The 22,540-nt window shown below is 36.5% G+C and overlaps 2 pseudogenes; both read left to right on the top strand.

The window, feature by feature from the left end:
- Positions 1-5,539: 5,539 nt before the first annotated feature.
- On the top strand, positions 5,540-7,490 carry LOC122607094 (annotated as a pseudogene).
- A 2,906-nt stretch (positions 7,491-10,396) lies between these two features.
- On the top strand, positions 10,397-12,865 carry LOC122607093 (annotated as a pseudogene).
- The last annotated feature ends 9,675 nt before the right edge of the window (positions 12,866-22,540 follow it).

Here is a 22,540-nt window from a genome sequence, read left to right as displayed (position 1 = left end):
GATTCCATCATGGATCTAGCAATAACCGTTTGCTTAGATGATTTCCACGATATGGCTGCCCCTCCAAGTGTAAATACATACCCACTTGTTGCTCTGGAATCATTTGTGTCAGATATCCAATTTGCATCACAATGTCCTTCAATTACTGCTGGATATCTGCCATAATGCAAGCCATAATCACGAGTGTACCTTAAATACCGAAGTAACCTAGTCATACAGTTCCAATGACTTGAACTTGGGTTACTTGTATATCTACTTAGCTTGCTAACAGCATATGCCAAGTCTGGTCTTGTACAGCTCATCAAATACATTAGGCTGCCAATAATTCTTGAGTACTGTAATTGTTCAACTGGCTCTCCTCTGTTCTTCACAAGATGTTGACTCGTGTCAATAGGAGTCTTTGCTACATTAGAGTCATTTGCATTGAACTTCTCAAGAATTTTGTCCACATAGTGGGACTGACTTAAAACAAGTCCATCATGGTTTCGTGTGATTTGAACCCCTAAAATCACATCTGCTAAACCCATGTCTTTCATGTCAAACCTTGCCTTTAGGAGATCTTTTGTAGACTTTATCATTTTGTCATTACTTCCAGCAATGAGCATATCATCTACATATAGGCACAAGATGACATATCCATCTGGTGTGTCTTTCACATATACACACTTGTCACATTCATTGATCTTGAACCCAGACTCAAGCATGACATTATCGAATTTTTCATGCCATTGTTTGGGAGCTTGTTTTAATCCATACAAAGACTTAACAAGCTTACACACTTTCTTTTCTTGCCCAGGAGCTATAAATCCCTCAGGTTGCTCCATGTAAATCTCTTCCTCAAGATTTCCATTCAAGAAAGCGGTTTTCACATCCATTTGGTGAACTTCCAAATTTCTAATGGCGGCAATGGCAAGTACCAACCCGATCGAGGTTATTCGAGTTACCGGCGAATATGTATCAAAATAATCAAAGTCCTTTCGTTGTTTGTAACCCATGATCACCAATCTTGCCTTATATTTGTCAATGGAGCCATCTGACTTCAATTTCCTCTTGAAGATCCATCGATAACCTAGTGGATTACATCCCGGAGGAAGATCCACTAGCTCCCAAGTATGGTTTTGTAAAATAGAATCTATTTCACTTTTGATGGCTTCCCTCCATTGAGGCCTTTCTGAGGAAGTTACCGCTTCACGGTAAGTTTGAGGTTCACTTTCCACCACATAAGTGTAGAAATCAGGACCGAAAGACTTTTCTGTCCTAGCTCTTTTGCTTCGTCTAGGCTCAATTTCTTCTTCCTCGGATTGTTCCAGTTCCTCTTGGACTGGCTCATTGGGTGTCTCATCTTGGACACTTTCATTGACTACCCTAGACGAATTTCCATATTCTTTTGCAACGCATGGAAAGATATTTTCAAAGAATGAGGCATTCCTTGATTCCATTATCGATCCTTTGTGTATATCTGGAATCTTGGATTCATGCACTAGGAAACAGTATGCACTACTCTGATCAGCATATCCAATAAAAATGCAATCAACAGTTTTGGGTCCTATCTATTGGGCCTTAGGTAGTGGAACAGCTACCTTGGCTAGGCACCCCCACACTTTTAGATATTCATAAGATGGTTTCCTCTTCCACCATAACTCATATGGGGTCACATCCTTTTTCTTGTGGGGTATCTTATTCAAAAGATAATTTGCTGATAGAATGGCATCCCCCCACATGTTCTGATTGACAGCAGAACTCACCAACATGGCATTCACCATTTCTTTCAAGGTTCGATTCTTTCGTTCAGCCATTCCATTTGATTGAGGTGAATAAGGTGCTGTGAACTCATGTCGTATTCCATTTTGTGAACAAAATTCAGCAAAAGGTGAGACATATTCACCACCTCTATCACTTCATACAACCTTGATTTTCCTTTCAAGTTGATTCTCAACTTCGTTCTTGTAGGCAATAAAAGTCTCAATTGCCTCATCCTTACTTTTCAGTAAGTAAACATAACAATACTTCGTGTTATCATCGATAAACGTAATGAAGTACTTAAATCCATGTCTCGTGGGAATGGATTTTAGATCACACACATCTGTGTGTATCATATCAAGCAGTTCGGTAGCTCTTTCAACCGATTTAAATGGTGCCCTTGTTAATTTGGCTTCAACACAAGTTTCACATTTGTGATTTGAGTCAATATGAAAATTTGGTACGTTATTCAATTTAATCAAACGACGAATGGAATTAAAATTGACATGACCAAGTCGACCATGCCACACATTAGAAGACTCAAGCAAATAAGCAGAACTAGCACCATTCTTATTCATTCCATTGTTCACAACCATTACATTGAGTTTGAACATACCATTGAGGGCATAGCCCTTTCCAACATAATTACCATTTTTGGTCAGCACGACCTTATCAGATTCAAACACAATTTTGAAACTAAACTTGTTCAACTGCCAACTAGACACGAAATTCTTACGAATCTCAAGAACATACAACACATTTTGCAAAGTGAGTTCCTTTCCAGATGTCATTTTCAGAACCACATTTCCTTCGCCTTTCACATCAGCAGTGGCAGAGTTTCCCATAAAGAGCTTTTCACCATTAGTAATTTCCTTGAAAGTGTTGAAAAGATCCTTATCAGCACAAACATGGCGGGTGGCCCCAGTATCAACCCACTATTCCTTGGTATTTGATCCAACCAAGTTAATTTCAGAGATCATCATTATGAGGTCAGAGATCATGGCAACAAGATTGTCCACGTCTTCGGCCATATTAGCTTGACGACTCTCTTTCTTGGGCTGTTTTCATTCACTAGCCCGATGACCAGGTTTGTCACAATTGTAGCAATTGCCTTGGAATTTTGATATGATCCCACATCGGCCAAGTATGGGATTGGTTGGTGGTTTATAAGCCTAGGTGTCCCCTCCTCCTTTGAGCTAGCTTTTGGGAGTGAGTTCTACACCTAGCTTGTGGCATGATACGAGCCTATTATGGGATTGGTTCGTATCAAATTTCTTTTTCACAATTCCACCTTTAGGTCCAAGATTCTGACCTTTTCCTTTGCCTTTCTTCTCAACCCGTCCCTTGCCTTTGTTACCACGTGAAGATTGACCACTTTCAACAACATTAGCCTTTGCTGAGTTTGGGACATAGCTTTGCTTTTGAGCAATTTTGTTGTCTTCTTCAATACAAAGACGAACAAAGAGATCTTCAATGGTCATCTCCTTTCTCTTATGCTTGAGATAATTCTTGAAATCAATCCAACTTGGTGGCAGTTTCTCTATCATGCAAGCAACTTGGAATGTCTCACTCAGTGTCATTTCTTCAGCATGAATTTCATGGAGCATAATCTGCAAATCTTGAATTTGGCTCATGACAGTCTTTGAATCAACCATCTTGAAATCCAAGAATTTAGCCATCACAAATTTCTTGGTGCCAGCATCCTCTGTTTTATACTTACGCTCTAATGACTCCCATAATTTTTTGGCAGTCTTAATTTTGCAATAAACATTATAGAGCGAGTCCACCATGCCATTCAAGACATAGTTGCGGCACACAAATTCAGAATGATTCCAAGCTTGAATCGCGCTCACAATTTGAGCATCCATCTCCCCTTCAGAGACTTGGGGAGCGGTTTCAGTCAAGAACCTAGCAAGGTTCAACGTTGTCAAGTAAAAGAACATCTTTTGTTGCCAACGTTTGAAGTTCCCACAATCAAACTTCTCAGGTTTCTCGACCTGAGTTGCCACCGCAGTAGGCAATGGTGGAACTACCATGGAGGTAACAGAGACAACAGATGTCATAATCGCAGACACAGCAGGAGCTGCAGAGACACCAGAAGTGGGAACACCAGTAGTGGGAACAATAGAGAACATGGGTTGAGATTCCATTATGAGAGAAAACCGGAACCAGTTAATAACACGAATTGTTATTATACCAATCTGTTTAAGTTTGTTGGAAATTCTGAATAAAATACTTGTCATTTCTTTTTTTTTTACTAATTATAATACAATAAAATAAATAAGCAAAGTAAAACAAGAAAATGATGTGAAACCGAATATAATCAACAACGGGTTCTAATCCTGCAGAAGATAACAAAACAGTAACAATAATCGTAAAGGAACCGGGCTTGTGTTTGACACAATTCCCTTAAACAGATTCGTCGTCTGTTCCCAGGGTACACCGGCTCAAAGTAGAGTACTGCCCGACTTAAACACTTGCCTGAGAGATGAACGGAACACAGGGATGGGATGCTGTTTCAGAGAATTATAGTGAGTTTTCTATGTGTGTGTTTTTCTCATATAATTCATATATCTATCACATAAGATCATGATCGTTATTTATACACCAAAATGAATTTGAAGTTTCATAATGACCATAAAGATCATTAAACAACAAATTGAACGTAAATGGTATAAATAATACGTTATGGAATGAAGCCAAGTAAATGTCATTTCCAATTTTCCTTTGTATTCATTTATGTATATACATAAATGATACGTTATGGAATGCAAATGAATTTCAATTCCGAATCTTGCACCAAACACACTACTTTGAGATTGACATCTCATTCACCTTTACCCAATTTGGACATGTCTTAATATTGTATAGTCTTGGCCAGAGACTACACACCCACCAAAGGGTTCTCGATATATGTCACTAGATAGATCATATATTTATCGATGTCCAAACTTAGGAAAATACTCACTTTTTCCAACAGTTTTTTCGTACTTGTAATGAGCATGATCATGACATTTATCTTACTCTTACTTTTAAAGCTCTGGTAGTCATTGTACTCTGAAAGAACGGTGATTTTCTACCAAAGAAATTGCAAAACCAGGTAGTCAATAAAATGTTCTGCAAAATTTGTAATCCCAGAGTTATGGACAAAACCACTCTACAGATGGTTATAGTACTCTGAAAATCTAGCATCTTTTAATCTTTCTAAGCTCATGTATTCAGCCGTGCAAATCTTTAAATTTTCGCTTTCCAAACCATTAGTTCGGACTAAGTCAATCTGTTCAGGTGAACTTCTTACAAACACGTATGTCCATTAAAAATGTGTCAAAAGTAGTTTCTGAATTTATATGGCTAACTTATTGTGTTATGAAAATAAGATGCAATTCTAAATACAAAGGTAGCTTTCATAAAACTTAAATTTGGAATGAGTAATTTGGGCAGAACCGTAGAAGGTTCCTCCCAGATATTAGGTATGCAAAGTGGGCCAAGCCCTATGCTACTATAGTCATTATGGGCCAAAGCAGAGCTACAATAATGCCTAATACGAAGCTATATAAATATAAAAAGACATATATATGTTAAGCCTAATTTATTCGACGACTAGACGGAAGAAACTAAATAATCTTTGGTCAAAATTCACAGTTTGATTACCAGAGGTTCTATAAATTTTTTAAACAGCATATTACTCTTAAAATTTGTACTATTTTAATATAATTAAGCAAGTATATTTGTTTGTTATACCATCTTTGTATCCTTCATTCGTTCCGAATTTTTACTTCAACTTGTTACTTGTACAGGAATGGCATTTAGGGGCGGGGAAGCCCCAGCAATCGGCATTGATTTGGGAACCAAATACTCGTGTGTCGCAGTATGGAAACATGATCGAATAGAGATCATAACTAATGATCAAGGCAACCGAATCACACCATCTTGTGTTGCCTTCACAGATTCTGAACGTCTCATTGGCGATGGTGCAATGAATCAATTTGTTAAGAACCTGGGAATACTATTTTCGGTCAGTTTACATATTTCAGTGTTTATAACTTTAATTTATGCTTTTTGATATATATATAGATATATAAAAAATGGTTTTACCATTTAATTTAATTTGTTATGGACTTTTAGATGCGAAAAGGTTGATTGGAAGGAGGTTCAGTGAAGACATGGTGGAGGATGATATGAAGATGTGGCCATTTAAGGTCATAGAAGGGACTAATGACACTCCAAAAATTGCGGTTACTTACAAGGGCCAAGAACAAGTGTTCTCAGCTGAAGAAATATCCTCAATGGTTCTTATGAAGATGAAAGAAGTTGCAGAGGCATATATTGGCAACACTGTGAAAAACGCTGTTATCACAGTCCCGGCTTACTTCAATGATTGTCAGCGTCAAGCGACAAAAGATGCAGCGACCATCGCTGGTCTAAATGTTGTTCGCATGATCAGTGAGCCAACAGCAGCGGCAATCGCTTATGGTGTAGACAATTGGTCAGGTATTACTGAGAAGAGAAATGTGCTTGTATTTGATCTCGGAGGTGGCACTTTTGATGTATCCCTTCTCACCATTGATGAAGGGGGTAGTTTTGAGGTTAAGGCTGTTTCCGGGGACACTCATTTGGGAGGTGAGGATTTTGATAACCGTATGGTTTATTGTTGTGTTGATGATTTTAAGAGGAGATGGAAAAAGGATTTGACTGGGAATCAAAGAGCAATGGGAAGGTTGAAAGTTGCATGCGAGAAAGCAAAGAGAGTTCTTTCGTATGCCACTCAAGCTTCAATTGAACTTGAAATGCTTCATGAGGGTATTGATTTTTCTATGAATATAACTCGTGCCAAGTTTGAGGAGCTGAATATGAGCTTTTTTGTCAAGTGTATCGAGAAGGTGAAGGCTTCTTTAGCAGATGCAAGTGTATGTAAAGAAAGAGTAGACGAGGTGATTCTTGTCGGTGGGTCTACTAGAATACCGAAGATCCAATGTATGTTGCAGGAGTTTTTTGGTGATAAGGAGTTATGCAAAAATATTAATCCTGATGAAGCCGTTGCATATGGAGCAGCTGTTATGGCAGCAAAGTTATGTGGTGAGACTAGAATGATGCTGAAAGACTTGGTGCTAATGGATGTCACCCCCTTGTCCCTTGGCACTGAGGTAAAGGGGGAAATGATGAGTGTTGTCATTCCACGAAACACTCGCATTCCTACGAAGAAGTCTGCTATCTTTCATACAACCGTAGACAACCAATATTCTGTTTCAGTCAAGGTTTATCAAGGGGAGAGGACTAGATCCGCCGACAACTATTTGTTAGGAAAGTTTTGTATTTATGGAATCCCACCTGCTCCCAAGGGGATCTCGAAAGTTGAGGAGACCTATGAAATAGATGTTGATGGGATCCTCACTGTCACGGCTAAGGTGGTATCAACTGGTAAGACTGAGAAACTTATTGTTAGCAATCACAGTGGAAGATTGTCGAACCAAGAGATCGAGAGAATGATTGAAGATGCTGAGAAGTTTAAAATTGAAGATGAAGAGTACAAGAAGAGGATGATTGCATACAATGACTTAGAGGATTGTTTATATCATTTAAGGAACAAGGTTAATGGAAATGATCTGCCCCCTGATGTCTCGAAGACCTTGAATTATGCAATTGATGAAACGACCACATGGCTCTCGGATATTAAATCTGCATCATGTGATGAGATTGAGGCCAAGAAGGACTACCTAGACTTCATCTCCAAGCTTTCTATTTCAAACTAGCTAGTCTGTCTTTTGAGATCACATATTCTGTTTGCACTTGTAATATGCATTATCATGACATTTATCTTACTCTTACTTTTAAGCTAGCTTCTGTAGTCATTGTAGTATGTTTTGATCAGGCAACTGATTTTCTTTCAGAAAGGTCTACATAATTTATTCCTTAATTTTTTTTGAAAGAACAGTAGTTTCTACCTAAGATATTGCAAAACCAGGTAGTCAAACAAAATGTATTGCAAAACTTGTAATCCCTGAGTTATGGAACTTTTTAAAAACCATCTTTCATGTTCTTTATAGATATTTTAGATTCGAGTTTCTTAATTCAGGTTATGTGCAGCCTTTTGATTTCATGTGCAGCGCTTTCATGTGATATAGTTTTGTTTTGTTTTGTAATCGCAGCCTTCATATGATAATTTGTGGACAATACATATACATTCTCCAGCAAACACTTTCAAGCTTGGCTGTTAACTTGGCAGTCTCTCGACTTTCCCAATTAGGTCGGCCTTTAACAACATTCCATGATTTACAACTTTTACAAATCACTTGTTTGACTCTTCTACTTTTGCATTTAAAAACTCAAAGAGTTAAAAGCTATGGAGGTTTTTCAAGTAATTAGATGCACACAATAACAAAATGAGTAAACTTTATTACATTCTCATGCAATAAACCCGGAGGGGCCAACTAGCCCATTACACTTTCCATACTTATCTTCAAACTTTACCTTATTTTGATAGTTTAGAGGGCGGTCGCAGGGTCACTGAATGAAGTCTTTAAAATAAAACCCTTTGATTCAGTTCATGAATTAGCCAAATCACCAGTCCAACAAAAAATTCAAGGAAAAAATTTGGTAAAACAATAAAAGGAGAGTCAATCTAGCATGATCTTCTTATCTTTTGAAGCTCATGTCAATCTGTTCAGGTGAACTTTCATTTAAATTACTATTGGGTTTGTTATATATTGTATGCGATATACTGCTGTAATTTATTTGGTAGTTTTTCAATTTACAGGAATAAAACTTTAAGCTTTGAATTATTAGTATGTCTTATTTATCCAGTTCCTCCCAGATGCATAGGTATAATGCAAAGTGGGCCAAGCCGTACGCTAATTTAGTCATTATGGGCCAAAGCAGAGCTACCATAATGCCTAATACGAAGCTATATATATAAAAGAGAAAATGTCACAAATGGTCCCTGTGGTTTGTCATATTCACATTTTAATCTTTGTGCTTTTTTTTCGTTGCAACTGGTCCCTGACTTTTTCATTCTCGTTGCCAGAAGCCCCTGACACTAACTTCTGTTAAATTTGGCCGTTAAATCCCTCGCATGCATATCATGTGAGGGCATTTTGGCCCATTTTGTAATCGCAGGACTATTTGTGATAAAAAAAAAAAAAAAAAAAAAAAAACAGTATTCTTCTTCTTCTTCCTCTTTCTCCTCCTCATCTTCTTCTCATTACCACCAAAATTAGGCCAAACACACAACTCTAAATTCAAATTCATATTTTTCTCTCCTCCTTTAGATCTTTCATCTCCATCCTTCTAATATTTTGTCATCATTCATGAATCTATTATAGAATCTATTATGAAGCAACAAATATATACAAATATAATTTCACTCTAAATAATTATAACAAACAAGTAGATGAAACTTAACTCCAAACAAATATATACAAATATAAACCAATTAATAGACTAGGATATCATCTCCAAACAAAAAAATGGCACCGTCCCACTATCAAATTAAAAACAATAAATGGCAATTGAAATTTTTGTAATAAGAACCGTGAATTAAACAATCACTCACAATTTATATCCCTAAAATTTCAAACCAAATCTTATCAACAAACACTAAGCAATGGAAATGGTAGCCCTTATATCTTTAAGCCGCCGACCATTTTCCGACAAAAACCTGCGATCAATTATAGGTAGTGGAAACGATTGTGTGGAAGCCTAGCCATTGGTGTGGTGGATCGTTGATGTAGCAGGTGTAGGACGGAATTAGTGGTCGGTTTTAGAAGGTGGTTGAGCACAGCGGTGGTTGGTTGTGACAAGTATATTAATGTTTAGTGATGGATTTCCTTTTTCTGTTTATGTCTAGATACAGATATGTCATATGTGTGTATATTTTAATATTAATTAATTATTATCATTACTTAAAAATGTTTTTATCGCAAATAATCCCTGCGAAAAAGCTTTTATCATAAATAGTTCCAATGATTACAAAAAAGGACCTAAATGCCCTCACATGATATGCACGCGAAGGATTTAACGGCCAAATTTAACAGAAGTTAGTGTCAGGGGCTTTTGGCAACGAGAATGAAAAAGTCATGGACCATTTGCAACGAAAAAAAACGCAAGGGGTAAAATAAGAATATGACAAACCACAGGGATCATTTGTGACATTTGGTTAATAGACGGAAGAAACTAAATAATCTTTGGTTAAAATTCACAGTTTGGTTACTAGAGGTATCTCCTAAATCCTAGTTACTTAGCATTATTTTGATGTTTATCATACCGAGCTCATAGTGGGTTCTATAACTTTTTTAAACAAACATATATATACTATAACTTCTACTCTTAAAATTTGTACTATTTTAAGTATAACCGGGGATGGACGTAAACTCGTAAAAGGTATCTTCTAAATCCACTATGTGGGTTCGGGGGTGAGTTTACCTAAGGTGTCAGGTTCGAGTCTTGGGGTTCTCATCTCAAAGAAATTTTCCATGAGGAGAGGGTTGGAGGTCCAAAAAATTTCTGGTTAAAATTGCCTCCAACACGTTTGAATCGAAACTCACTTTACAAAAAAAAAAAAATTGTATATATGATATTTATTTTATAAGCAAGTATATTCGTTTATCCTATATACTTCAATCGTTCAGAATTTTTACTTCAACTTGTTACTTGTACAAGAATGGCGTTTAGGGGCAGGGAAGCACCAGCAATCGGCATTGACTTGGGAACCAAATACTCGTGTGTCGCAGTATGGAAGCATGATCGAATAGAGATCATAACTAATGACCAAGGAAACCGGATAACACCATCTGTTGTTGCTTTCACAGATTCCGAACGTCTCATTGGTGACGGCGCATTGAATCAGTTTGCTAGGAGCCCCGCGAATACTATATTCGGTTACTTTACATATTTCAATGTTTAATACTTTTTGGTTTTTGTTATATATAACTATATAAGATTAACTCCAATGCATGTATCCTTAGTTTTCCTTAGTTGTACATATATCAATGTTTAAGGACATGTTTGTAGCATGTTCTTGAGCTTTTGGTCATTTGTTTTTTAATTTTTAGCATCCATATAATATATAAGGTTGTTCGTGAGAATATGATGTAAATTAAGCAATTATGGGCACCTAAGGAAGACTCTAGCATTGGAGATGGTCTAATATTTTTATCATTTAATTGATTTTTTTATGGACTTTTAGATGTGAAAAGGTTGATTGGAAGGAGATTCAGTGAAGACATGGTGGAAGAAGATATGAAGCTGTGGCCATTTAAGGTCATACAAGGGACTAATGACAGTCCAAAAATTGCGGTTACTTACAAGGGTCAAGAGCAAGTATTTTCGGTTGAAGAGATATCCTCAATGGTTCTTATGAAGATGAAAGAAGATGCAGAGGCATATATTGGCAACACTGTGAAAAACGCTGTTATCACAGTCCCGGCTTACTTCAATGATTGTCAGCGTCAAGCGACAAAAGATGCAGCGACCATCGCTGGTCTAAATGTTGTTCGCTTGATCAGTGAGCCAACAGCAGCGGCAATCGCTTATGGTGTAGACAGTCGGTCGGGTATTACTAAGAAAAGAAATGTACTTGTATTTGATCTCGGAGGTGGCACTTTTGATATCTCACTTGTCACCGTTGATGAAGGGGTACTTTTGAGGTTCAGGCTGTCTCTGGGGACACTCATTTGGGAGGTGAGGATTATAACAGCATGGTGAATTTTTGTGTTGATGATTATAAGAAAAGATGAAAAAGGATCTAACTCGAAATCAAAGAGCGATGGGAAGGTTGAAAGTAGCATGTGAGAAAGCAAAGAGAGTTCTTTCATTTGCCACTCATGCTTCAATTGAAGTAGAACTATTGCATGAGGGTATCGATTTTTCTATGAACTTTACTCGTGCCAAGTTTGAGGAGCTGAATATGAACTTTTTTGTCAAGTGTATCGAGAAGGTGGAGGCATGTTTAGTTGATGCAAATTTAAGTAAAGACAGCGTGGATGATGTGATTCTTGTAGGGGGGTCTACTAGAATACCGAAGATCCAATGTATGTTGCGGGAATTTTTTGGTGGTAAGGAGTTATGCAAGAACATTAATCCTGATGAAGCCGTTGCATATGGAGCAGCCGTCATGGCTGCAAATCTATGTGGTGAGACTGATGGAACTACCTTGTGTGATTTAGTACTGCTGTCTTTGTTATATGGTTTGTGTAAAAACGAAGTGAAGAAAGTCTGCAAATTTATGAGAGGATATGGAAACTAAAAATGCAGTGTTGTTTTCATTCATAAGCATAAAGGGGCCTTAAATAGGCATACATCACATGTGAAACATAAACGACTCAATAAACTTCCAACTTCCCCAAAGAAATCGGTACATGGAAGGACCACTTCTCCACTCAACATGCCTTTCTTTGTGACTTGGTCAAGATACTTCCTAATTAATAAAACTTGCAGAAACTTCTCCTAACTTACTAACCATTTTATACCAAAATGATATAAAATATTAGACTAACTAATTTTGCTAAAGACACTGATGACAAACAATACGAACTAAACTTAAAACCAACACTGCATACTAAATACTAACAGAACCATATATGTCAAGATTATCCCAACAGAGACAACATTGATGATAAATGACTTGGTGCTAATGGATGTCACACCCTTGTTGCTTGGCACCGAGGTGAAGGGAGATATAATGAATGTTGTCATTCCACGAAATACTCCCATTCCTACCAAAAAGTCTTCTGTCTTTGTTACAACCAGAGACAACCAAACGTCTATACGTATCAAGGTTTATCAAGGGGAGAGGACTAGATCCAAAGACAACTATTTGTTAGGAGAGTTTAGGATTTTTGGAATTCCGTCTGCTCCTCAAGGAGTCTCGAAAGTTGAGGAGACCTATGAAATAGATGTTATTGGCATTCTGAAAGTGACATCTAAGGTAGTATCAACTGGTAAAACTACACAACTTACTGTCACCAATCACAGCGGAAGATTGTCGCAGCAAGAGATGGAGAAAATGATTGAAGATGCTGAGAAGTTTAAATTTGAAGATCAAGAGTACAAGAAGAGAATGGATGCATACAATGCTTTAGAGGATTGTTTATATCATTTAAGGAATAAGGTTATTGGTGTTGGCATATGATCATATTATTATAAGTTGCATGTCCGGAAATAATTTAAGCCTACGGGGTCACACGAAATGACACGGTAACTCGATAATAACAATTGATATATTAAAGTAATATATTAATTAATTTGATCACGAAATAATTAATTAAACATAGTTAAAGGATTAATTATATTTAATTGATTAAAAAGGAGGATTAAAATGTGAAAATTGGAAAGGGGGCTTGGACCTTTCCATAGCCTTGATGTTGCTTAGTTTCCAAGTTATGTTTAACCTAAAATTACCTTATAAATACAAGGGCTAATTCCTAGGTTTTTCATTTATTCAATTCACAAACAATTCTCCTCTCTCCCTCTTCTCTTGGTTCGGCCGAACTCCCCACCTCAAAGGGGTTTTCGGTTTTCAACTTTAGTTTAGGGTTTTAAACAAAGGGTTGTTTAGGTTCGTGATCGGGGTACTAGCATATATTATTCGGGGTGTTTAGTGTGCGATCGTGTAGGGGTTTTGCTTTAAACCCTAAGCATTATAGTAATCTTATTATTATTATTTCAATTGGATCTTTGCATATAAGGTACACGTATCGATTGTCTCTTTGTTAATCAATGTGATTGCATATATGTTTCGATTTCTTCCGTTGCGCTTATTCGTGATCTTGTATGTTTATATGTTCATATATTCTAACAGTGGTATCATGAGCCACATATGTGATCTATTAATTACAAAGATCAAAACTTGAAAGGGGGTTTAAGGGTTGGTTGAATTTTAATTAATTAATTAAAGTGGTTTTCTTATTTTAATTAATTATTAATTTCGTTTTAATTAAATAAAAATTAGGGTTTTGTTTAATTAAAAGTTTTAACCTTGTTCAATGGAGATTGAAACCCTCAAACAAGTTTTGAATTGTGAATTGATATAAATTATGTGATGAATTGCATGATTATGTGTATCGTTTTATTTATTGTTAAATAAATAGTAAAATCACATGAAATTCATGCAAACTTTTATTGTGATTTTACTGGATATATAAAGAGTTATATTATGCAAAGCATGTTGATCCAATAATTAGGGTTAATTATTAGATAATTATGTGACAATGAGTTAAGAGTCGTGCTTTGGACTGTAGAAGCCCAACACATAGGGCTACAACTTTGTAGTTTTGGTCGAAAGCTGAATCGGACCAGAAACAAGTGTAAACTGGTCATCAAGCTGCTGGAAATTTCCAGACAGCAAGTATATGTGTTTTATGTGCAACTTGTTTTGTTTAAAGGCTTACGCAATCAAGGTAACTTGATGCATGTGGTCCTCTTCTTCGGAAGAGGGAGCCGTGATTGAACTTTTGCATGAACCATAGTGACCATGTTTAGGTGGCCTACCTTAACTTGTTATTTGATTAAATAGTTCGGAAAATTAGTAAGTTTATTAATTTTTGTATTTTATCTATAAAGTTGTATAAAGGTGATGCAAAAAATTGGTTTTGAAAATAAACTTGACTAAGAACTATCGAAATAGAGATTTCATTAATAAAATTGGAGTCTTGCAACCTTGAGATACACCGGCTCACCCATTTGAACAAACTCTAAGAGAGGTATAAGTCGAAGTGCACTAGCCTTCTAAAAGGGCGGGTTTTTAAATTGTGTTTATCGCATACCTTTGCCCTGGAGCTTCTTTGTGCGTTCAAATGGAGCTACCGAGCTCTCTTGTGTTGTAAGACTATAAAAATGATTTTATTAAATATTATGTTTCGAAGATTATGCATGAGTCTTCAAAACATAAATTTTTGATTCACATCAAATGCATTACCCATTTAAAGTTAAGTCAATGCCACCCACTTTGCTAAGAACACTTGCTAGTGCTTTTTGCTCTACGTGAGACGTAGGTGAATTGTATCTCTTCAAGGTGGATTACCACTCGTTGTGAGACGGCGGTGGACTATCTACATGTTCTTAATTGGGCGACTTAAAATGAGTTAAGAGGTGAGACCTTAACCCGTGGCATAAGATGGGACAAAACATGTTTACAAAACACTTAATACCCATTTACAGTGTTATTGTAAGTTCCATAAACCTAGGAGTTGCATGAATGCAATTATCGATTCCCGATTACCTTTTGAATACCGTCATTTCTAGCAGATCAACTGATGAAATGATTGTATGTCAAGTTGGATCCTAGCCTTAGTGAAAGTAATTTGTTAGATGAATTTAACAAGGGTAAAATTACATTTCTTAAGGATAACTATCGGAATACTGATAATTGAACTTTTTGTCTGTTTTGTAGATGGCAACAATCAATACCACTCAAAACATACATCAATCGGCGTTCAGGCTGATGTTGGAAAGGGAAAAGCTTTCTGGACCGAATTTCAATGATTGGTATCGTCAGCTCCGGATTGTTTTGAGAGCTGAGAGAAAATACCAAGTCCTTGAAGAGCAAAGACCCGTTGCTCCTGCTGCCAATGCTTCTACTGAAGCATTAGCGGAATATGCGGCTGCATATGATAGACATAATGAGGTCGCTTGTCTGATGTTGGGAAGCATGAATGCTGACCTACAAAGGCAATTTGAGCATTCATTTCCATGTGATATGCTTACTGAACTCAAGTCTATGTTTGAGAAGCAAGCTGGCGTGGAGTTATACGATCTTATCGATGTACTCCATGACTTGCGACATGAACAAGGAACACCGGTGAGCGCTCAAGATGAAAGGATACTTTGATACAAATTGGTTTGATTCTCAAGTCCTTATCTAAGGATTTTGAAGAATTCGGACGCAATTATACTATGCATAGCATGGATAAAACCGTTCCGGAACTTCTTGCAATGGCTGTTGAATTTGAAAAGAAGTTACCAAAGAAAACTGCTACTCCCAATTGTCTCATGATAAAAGGGGGTAAGGTCCAAAAAGGCAAACAACCGAAGGGAAAGGGCAAGGCTGATGGCAAAGGAAAGCAAGTTGCTGCTCCTAAACCTAAGAAGACCCCTCCGGCGAAGAAGGAACCTCCCGCTAAGAACCTACCTTGTTACCATTGTAATGAAGTGGGTCATTGGAAGCGGAATTGTCCCAAGTATCTTGCTGAGTTGAAGAAGAAGAAGCCCGGTACGTCCGGGACTTCAAGTATATTCTTCACCATTGAATTATATTCATTTTCTAAGCGGAATTCATGGGTTTACGACACTGGGTGTGGTACTCATATCTGTAATTCTTTACAGGGGCTTAGAAGAGGAAGGAAACTAAAGTCGGGATCTTTACAACTGTTCGTGGGAAATGGCCTACCTGCAGCTGTGGAAGAGATCGGGGATTATCATTTGGTTTTACCTAGTGGTTTAATAATTGTCTTGAACGATTGTCATTATGCACCTTCTATTACTAGAGGTGTTATTTCAGTTTCTTTGTTGAAAAACAACGGTTACGTTAATGTCTTTAATGATATTGGAATTTCAGTTTCTCGAAATAATGTTCATTATTTTGATGCTATTGCTTGTGATGGTATTTATGAAATTGATATGCGTGGTTGTGATTCAAATGATAATTCAATGTATCAAGTTAGCAAACGAGTCAAGTCCACCTTGGACTCGACTTATCTTTGGCATTGTCAGCTTGCTCATGTTGGCAAGAAACGTATTGAAAGACTTCAAAGGGACGGTGTCTTACAATCAAATGATGAATCATTTGAAAAATGCGTGTCTTGTGTTTCTGGCAAAGAAAACCTTTTCCAAATAAACCGGAAAGGGCTAAAGATCTACTTGGACTAATACATTCGGATGTATGTGGCCCATTTAGACATGTGTCAAGGAAAGGTGCTAGCTATTTCGTCACTTTTACGGATGATTTCAGTCGTTATGGTTGTGTTTACTTAATTAAGCATAAACATGAAGTCTTTGAAACATTCAAGGAATTTAAAAGTGAAGTGGAGAATCAACTCGGTAAAACCATAAAGATCCTCCGTTCGGATCGAGGTGGTGAATATTTGAGTCAAGAGTTTAAGGATTATCTCAAAGCTTGTGGTATAGTTCAACAGCTTACTCCTCCATATACTCCTCAACACAATGGTGTTTCGGAAAGGAGGAATCGAACCTTGTTGGAAATGGTTCGATCAATGATGATTCATACGACTCTTCCTTTTTCATTTTGGGATTATGCCCTTGAGACTGCTGTTCGCATTCTCAATATGGTTCCAACTAAGAAAGTTGACAAGACACCGCATGAATTGTGGCATGGGAGTATTCCTCAATTGTCTTACTTAAAGGTCTGGGGATGTGAGGCGCTCGTGAAACGAGATACGCTTGACAAGCTTGCTCCCAGATCTGTCAAGTGCATCTTTGTAGGATACCCAAAGGAAACGATGGGTTACTACTTCTACTTTCCTACGGAAAACACTGTCAAGGTTCATCGATATGTTGAGTTCTTTTAAAAGAAACTCATATCTCAAGAAGACAGTGGGAGGATTGTTGAACTTGATGAGCATCAAAAAGATGTGTCAACTTCTAAAGATACTAGCAATCTTCAACTTGGGGGGAAAAATGTTCAAAGAGATGAATCTCAAGATGAACTTCAAGTTGAAGATGAAGCGATTCCACTTCGTAAGTCCTCAAGGACTATATGTGCTCGTGAAAGATTAAATCTTATGATTGAGTCTGAACAACACGTGGTAGGAGATTTAAATGAACCTCCTAATTTCAATGATGCATTATCAGATCCGGAATCTGAAAAATGGCTTGAAGCTGCGAATGTGGAAATGAAATCCATGAAAGACAATCAAGTCTGGAGCTTGGTTGATCTTCCACCAAATGGTAGAACCGTTGGGTGTAAATGGATCTTCAAGAAGAAGACCGACATGGATGGAAATATACACACCTATAAAGCTCGTCTTGTGGCGAAAGGTTATACTCAACTCTTTGGAGTTGATTATGAGGAAACCTTTTCTCCGGTTGCAGACATTAGAGCTATTAGGATCATCTTAGCCATAGCGGCGTACTATGACTTTGAGATATGGCAAATGGATGTCAAAACCGCTTTCTTGAATGGTTTTCTAGACGAGGAAGTCTATATGGACCAACCTGAAGGTTTTGTTGATCCAAAACATCTCAACAAAGTATGCAAGCTTCAAAGGTCCATTTATGGACTAAAGCAAGCATCAAGGAGTTGGAATAAAAGGCTTGATGAAGAGATCAAAAAGTTTGATTTTGTTCAGAATCCTGATGAGCCATGTGTATATCGCAGAGCTAGTGGGAGTAATGTTACTTTCCTTGTCTTGTATGTCGATGACATATTGATAATAGGAAATCACATTCTAATGTTGAAAGACGTTAAATCTTATCTTGGAAAGTATTTTGCTATGAAAGACTTGGGTGAAGCAGCATTCATACTTGGAATCAAAATCTATAGAGATAGAAGTAAACGGTTGATCGGATTGAGTCAAAGTGCGTATATAGATAAAATCTTGAAGAGATTCAAGATGGAAAATTCTAAGCGCGGGAACTTGCCTATGCAAGAAGGACTTAATTTATCCAACAATAATGGTGCTTCTACACCTGAAAAGGTGGAGCGTATGAAGAGATTTCCTTATGCTTCGACGGTGGGTTCTGTCATGTATGCGGTTAGATGCACTAGACCTGACATTGCGTTCACGCAAAATATTGTAAGCCAATATCAGCAAAATCCCGGAGAGGATCATTGGACTGTTGTGAAAAACATTCTAAAGTACATGCGTGCTACTAAAGAATTGTTTTTGGTGTATGGAGGAAATCCGGATCAAGAGCTTAAAGTCATTGGATACTGTGATGCTAGATTTCAGACTGATAAGGATGACACCAAGTCTCAGTCAAGGTATGTCTTCATTCAAAATGGAGGAGCAGTAGATTGGAAGAGCAAGAAGCAATCTACCGTTGCTATGTTTGCTACAGAGTCTGAGTATATAGCTGCTTCGGATGCAGCAATGGAAGCTGTCTGGATCAAAAAGTTTATTTATGGGCTTGATGTGATGCCATCAAATAATACACCTATGGATCTGTACTGTGATAATTCTGGAGCAATTGTCATTGCCAATGAACCTCGGGTTCAAAAAGGTGTCAGACATTACCAAAGGAGATATCACTATGTTCGAGAGTAAATTGAATCACATGAAATCAATTTACTCAAAGTTCACACAGATAATAACTTGGCGGATCCTTTTACAAAGGCATTGTCGAAGGGAAAGCTCAACAAGCATGCAGAAGGCTTAGGTCTTAGATATTGCTAAGTTATTTCATGTAAATCTGTGATTAGTATTTGGATAATGGGATGTTAAACAATTGTTATTTTCAATAAATGAATTTTTATACGCGGTATAAGTGGTTTCATTTTTATAATAATTGTGTCCTATATTTGCATGTTTAAATCCATGAATATTAGTTCGATATTCTAAATGTCTATTGTCGATTAATTATATGGGAATATGATTAAAGTAAGACAATTGTGAGAGATTGGTGAAAATATTTAAGGGAATATTTTGAAGATGGTGGATCGTACCAAACTCACATGATATTCAAAAGGTGAATATTAGACTTACCCCATAGAACGAATTATCATTTTATGGATCGACGTCATTAAATGAAATTCGTGAAATGGTTACTTTATTTATCTTTTGACTTGAGATACAAGTGAGTTATGCATGTGTGGATTGTATTTCTTGATATAGTTCCTAACTGTCCTGAACAAGGCAGTAATAAAGGGCTATTTTCAGAAATGTTAAGAAACGACATGGCCAGACACTTGTAGTCAATACAGGATTTGTTCCTTCAATTTGCAACTGAAGTATGATACCATTTGGGCCCCTCATTAATTAATTAAGATGTTTGTATGGCCGTACCCAAATGAACTCAAGAGGATTCTTGACTAATTTGGTAATCTTAATTAATTGTAAAAATGAGAAACATAATCGTTAAATTATGAAATGACATTGATCCATATTCATAATTAACAAGGGTATCTGAACAAAGGGATATTAAAGACTAAATCATTTCAACTTGGCAATTTTAAGAATCTATTCTTAAATATTTCCGGGAGCATTGGAGTGTTGCTAGACGCCAACCAATGTTATTGCGTTTATAATAACATGCTCAAGTGGGAGCTGTTGGCATATGATCATATTATTATAAGTTGCATGTCCGGAAATAATTTAAGCCTACGGGGTCACACGAAATGACACGGTAACTCGATAATAACAATTGATATATTAAAGTAATATATTAATTAATTTGATCACGAAATAATTAATTAAACATAGTTAAAGGATTAATTATATTTAATTGATTAAAAAGGAGGATTAAAATGTGAAAACTGGAAAGGGGGCTTGGACCTTGGTCCATGTATGGGGGACGGCTCATCAAGGCTTTCCATAGCCTTGATGTTGCTTAGTTTCCAAGTTATGTTTAACCTAAAATTACCCTATAAATACAAGGGCTAATTCCTAGGTTTTTCATTCATTCAATTCACAAACAATTCTCCTCTCTCCCTCTTCTCTTGGTTCGGCCGAACTCCCCACCTCAAAGGGGTTTTTGGTTTTCAACTTTAGTTTAGGGTTTTAAACAAAGGGTTGTTTAGGTTCGTAATCGGGGTACTAGCATATATTATTCGGGGTGTCTAGTGTGCGATCGTGGAGGGGTTTTGCTTTAAACCCTAAGCATTAATAATAATCTTATTATTATTATTTCAATTAGATCTTTGCATATAAGGTACACGTCTCGATTCTCTCTTTGTTAATTAATGTGATTGCATATATGTTTCGATTTCTTCCGTTACGCTTATTCGTGATCTTGTATGTTTATATGTTCATATATTCTAACAATTGGAAGTGATCTGCCCACAAATGATTTGAGGAAACTAAAATATGTAATTGATGACACAACAAAGTGGCTCTCGGAGAACAAAGATGCGTCATATGATGAGATTGAGATCAAGATGGAGTACCTGGAATTCGTATCTAGTCGTGCATTTTCAAACTAGCTAACCTGTTTTCTGTTGGAAATATCTCCTCATTTGATGTTTCTGTACTTGTAATGAGCTCTGGTGGTCATCTAGAGAGACCACACCTTTTAATATCATGCTTTTACTCAAGGTATTTGTGTCTTTGCGTCAAAGATTTAGTAACTAATGTAGTTGCAAGTGACAAAATCTGATTTGAAGCTTGGTTTCCTTTAACCGGTACTGAAGTTGCTTTTCAGTTTGTTAAACATTCTCATTAGTCATTAGTCTGTGTTTTTTCTACAAAAGTTTAACAACCCCCACACGACAATGAATTCAGGCCTCATTCTTTTGGAGGAACATTCTCATCTCAACAAAATCAAAGCAGCCCATTTGACGTTATTATTGATCATAAAGTAACACCAAACTATTTACATAAAAATTACGAGTATTTCTTTTAGTTTGGTTGAAGTGTGTTTGTCAGTTAATTCGGCATCTTGCAGATTGTTGACAGGGCATATTTGAAAAGGCATTATTGCGTTTTTGAGATATGCTCAATTCTTTTGTATGGGTTTTGTCTAGTACAGGTAGCTGCTGATGTGTAGAGAAATTTAGTTTAATTTAATTTATTATTCTTTTTGGAGATTGTTATTAGCTGGTGCGTTGTATGTATCGTTTTGAACTCTTTCCCAGTATAGTTTCTGAGCTTAAGTATGCGTTTAGAAAAATGGTCAAAAAGTTAAGTGTTATCTAATAAGATTTGTAGGCTTCAACATATGGGAGAGTTATTTATGTTTCTGCAATAAAATGATCAAAAAGTTGCTACTAATGCTCATAGTGCTCTTCTTGCTGTAAAAAGTATATTTGACTTTTAAAGTCAAATGTAGTAAAGTTCAAATTCAAGTTCCAACTACCAAATTGTGTAAGTTCTTATGGCGCGTTTGGTTCGTGAATTTTGAAGGAATTTGATGGAATTGTAATCTAATTCCATTCCATTTGTATGTTTGGTTGGAAAATTTCAAATGAATCAAATTCTATGAAGTGGGAAGATTCCTTTATTCACCGAATTGTCATTCCTTAGGTAATATGGGTGGATTTTGATTCCATGACAACCTTTATCTTCAAAAGAGTATAATATCCACATTTAGCCAAAATATAATCCACAAAATTTTGAGCATCGATGATAAAAACTTTATAATAATGATAATAATAAATAATAATAATAATAATAATATATTATTATTATTATTATTATTATTATTATTATTATATTTTAAAAATGATGAATTCTTGGATAAAATTAACATATATATGTGGTCATAACTACTCATTTTTCGAATTTTTTCCTGATAAACTTTTTCAATGTTTTGTTGAAGTAATCTCAAACATGAGATTTTTACGAAGATAATATTTTTAAAATTTATAGCTAGATGGTGATTACATATGTTGTTATATATAAAAGAATAAATTGGGAATATGTAACAAAAATCCTAATAGAAAAGAAAAAAAAGATGGCGCTTAGCTGTAGGTCGGTTTTAATGGAGGACAACGGTGTTTGCCGATTTCGTTGCCGGAAAAACGAAGCGGTGGTTGGCAAACGCGACCTAAGGCACGGCTAGCGACAATCTTTAAGCTGACTATTTTTAGATTAATTGATAGCTAACAAGCAAGTAGCCATGGAGGTTGGTAATGTGGTCGGGAAATTTTTGACCGGAAAATTAAAGAAGGGAGGCTAGGATAAAAAGGAAAAGG

This window comes from Erigeron canadensis, chromosome 7 (genome assembly GCF_010389155.1).
Source record: "Erigeron canadensis isolate Cc75 chromosome 7, C_canadensis_v1, whole genome shotgun sequence".
NCBI lineage: Eukaryota > Viridiplantae > Streptophyta > Magnoliopsida > Asterales > Asteraceae > Erigeron > Erigeron canadensis.
This window is presented reverse-complemented; position numbering and strand designations above follow the sequence as displayed.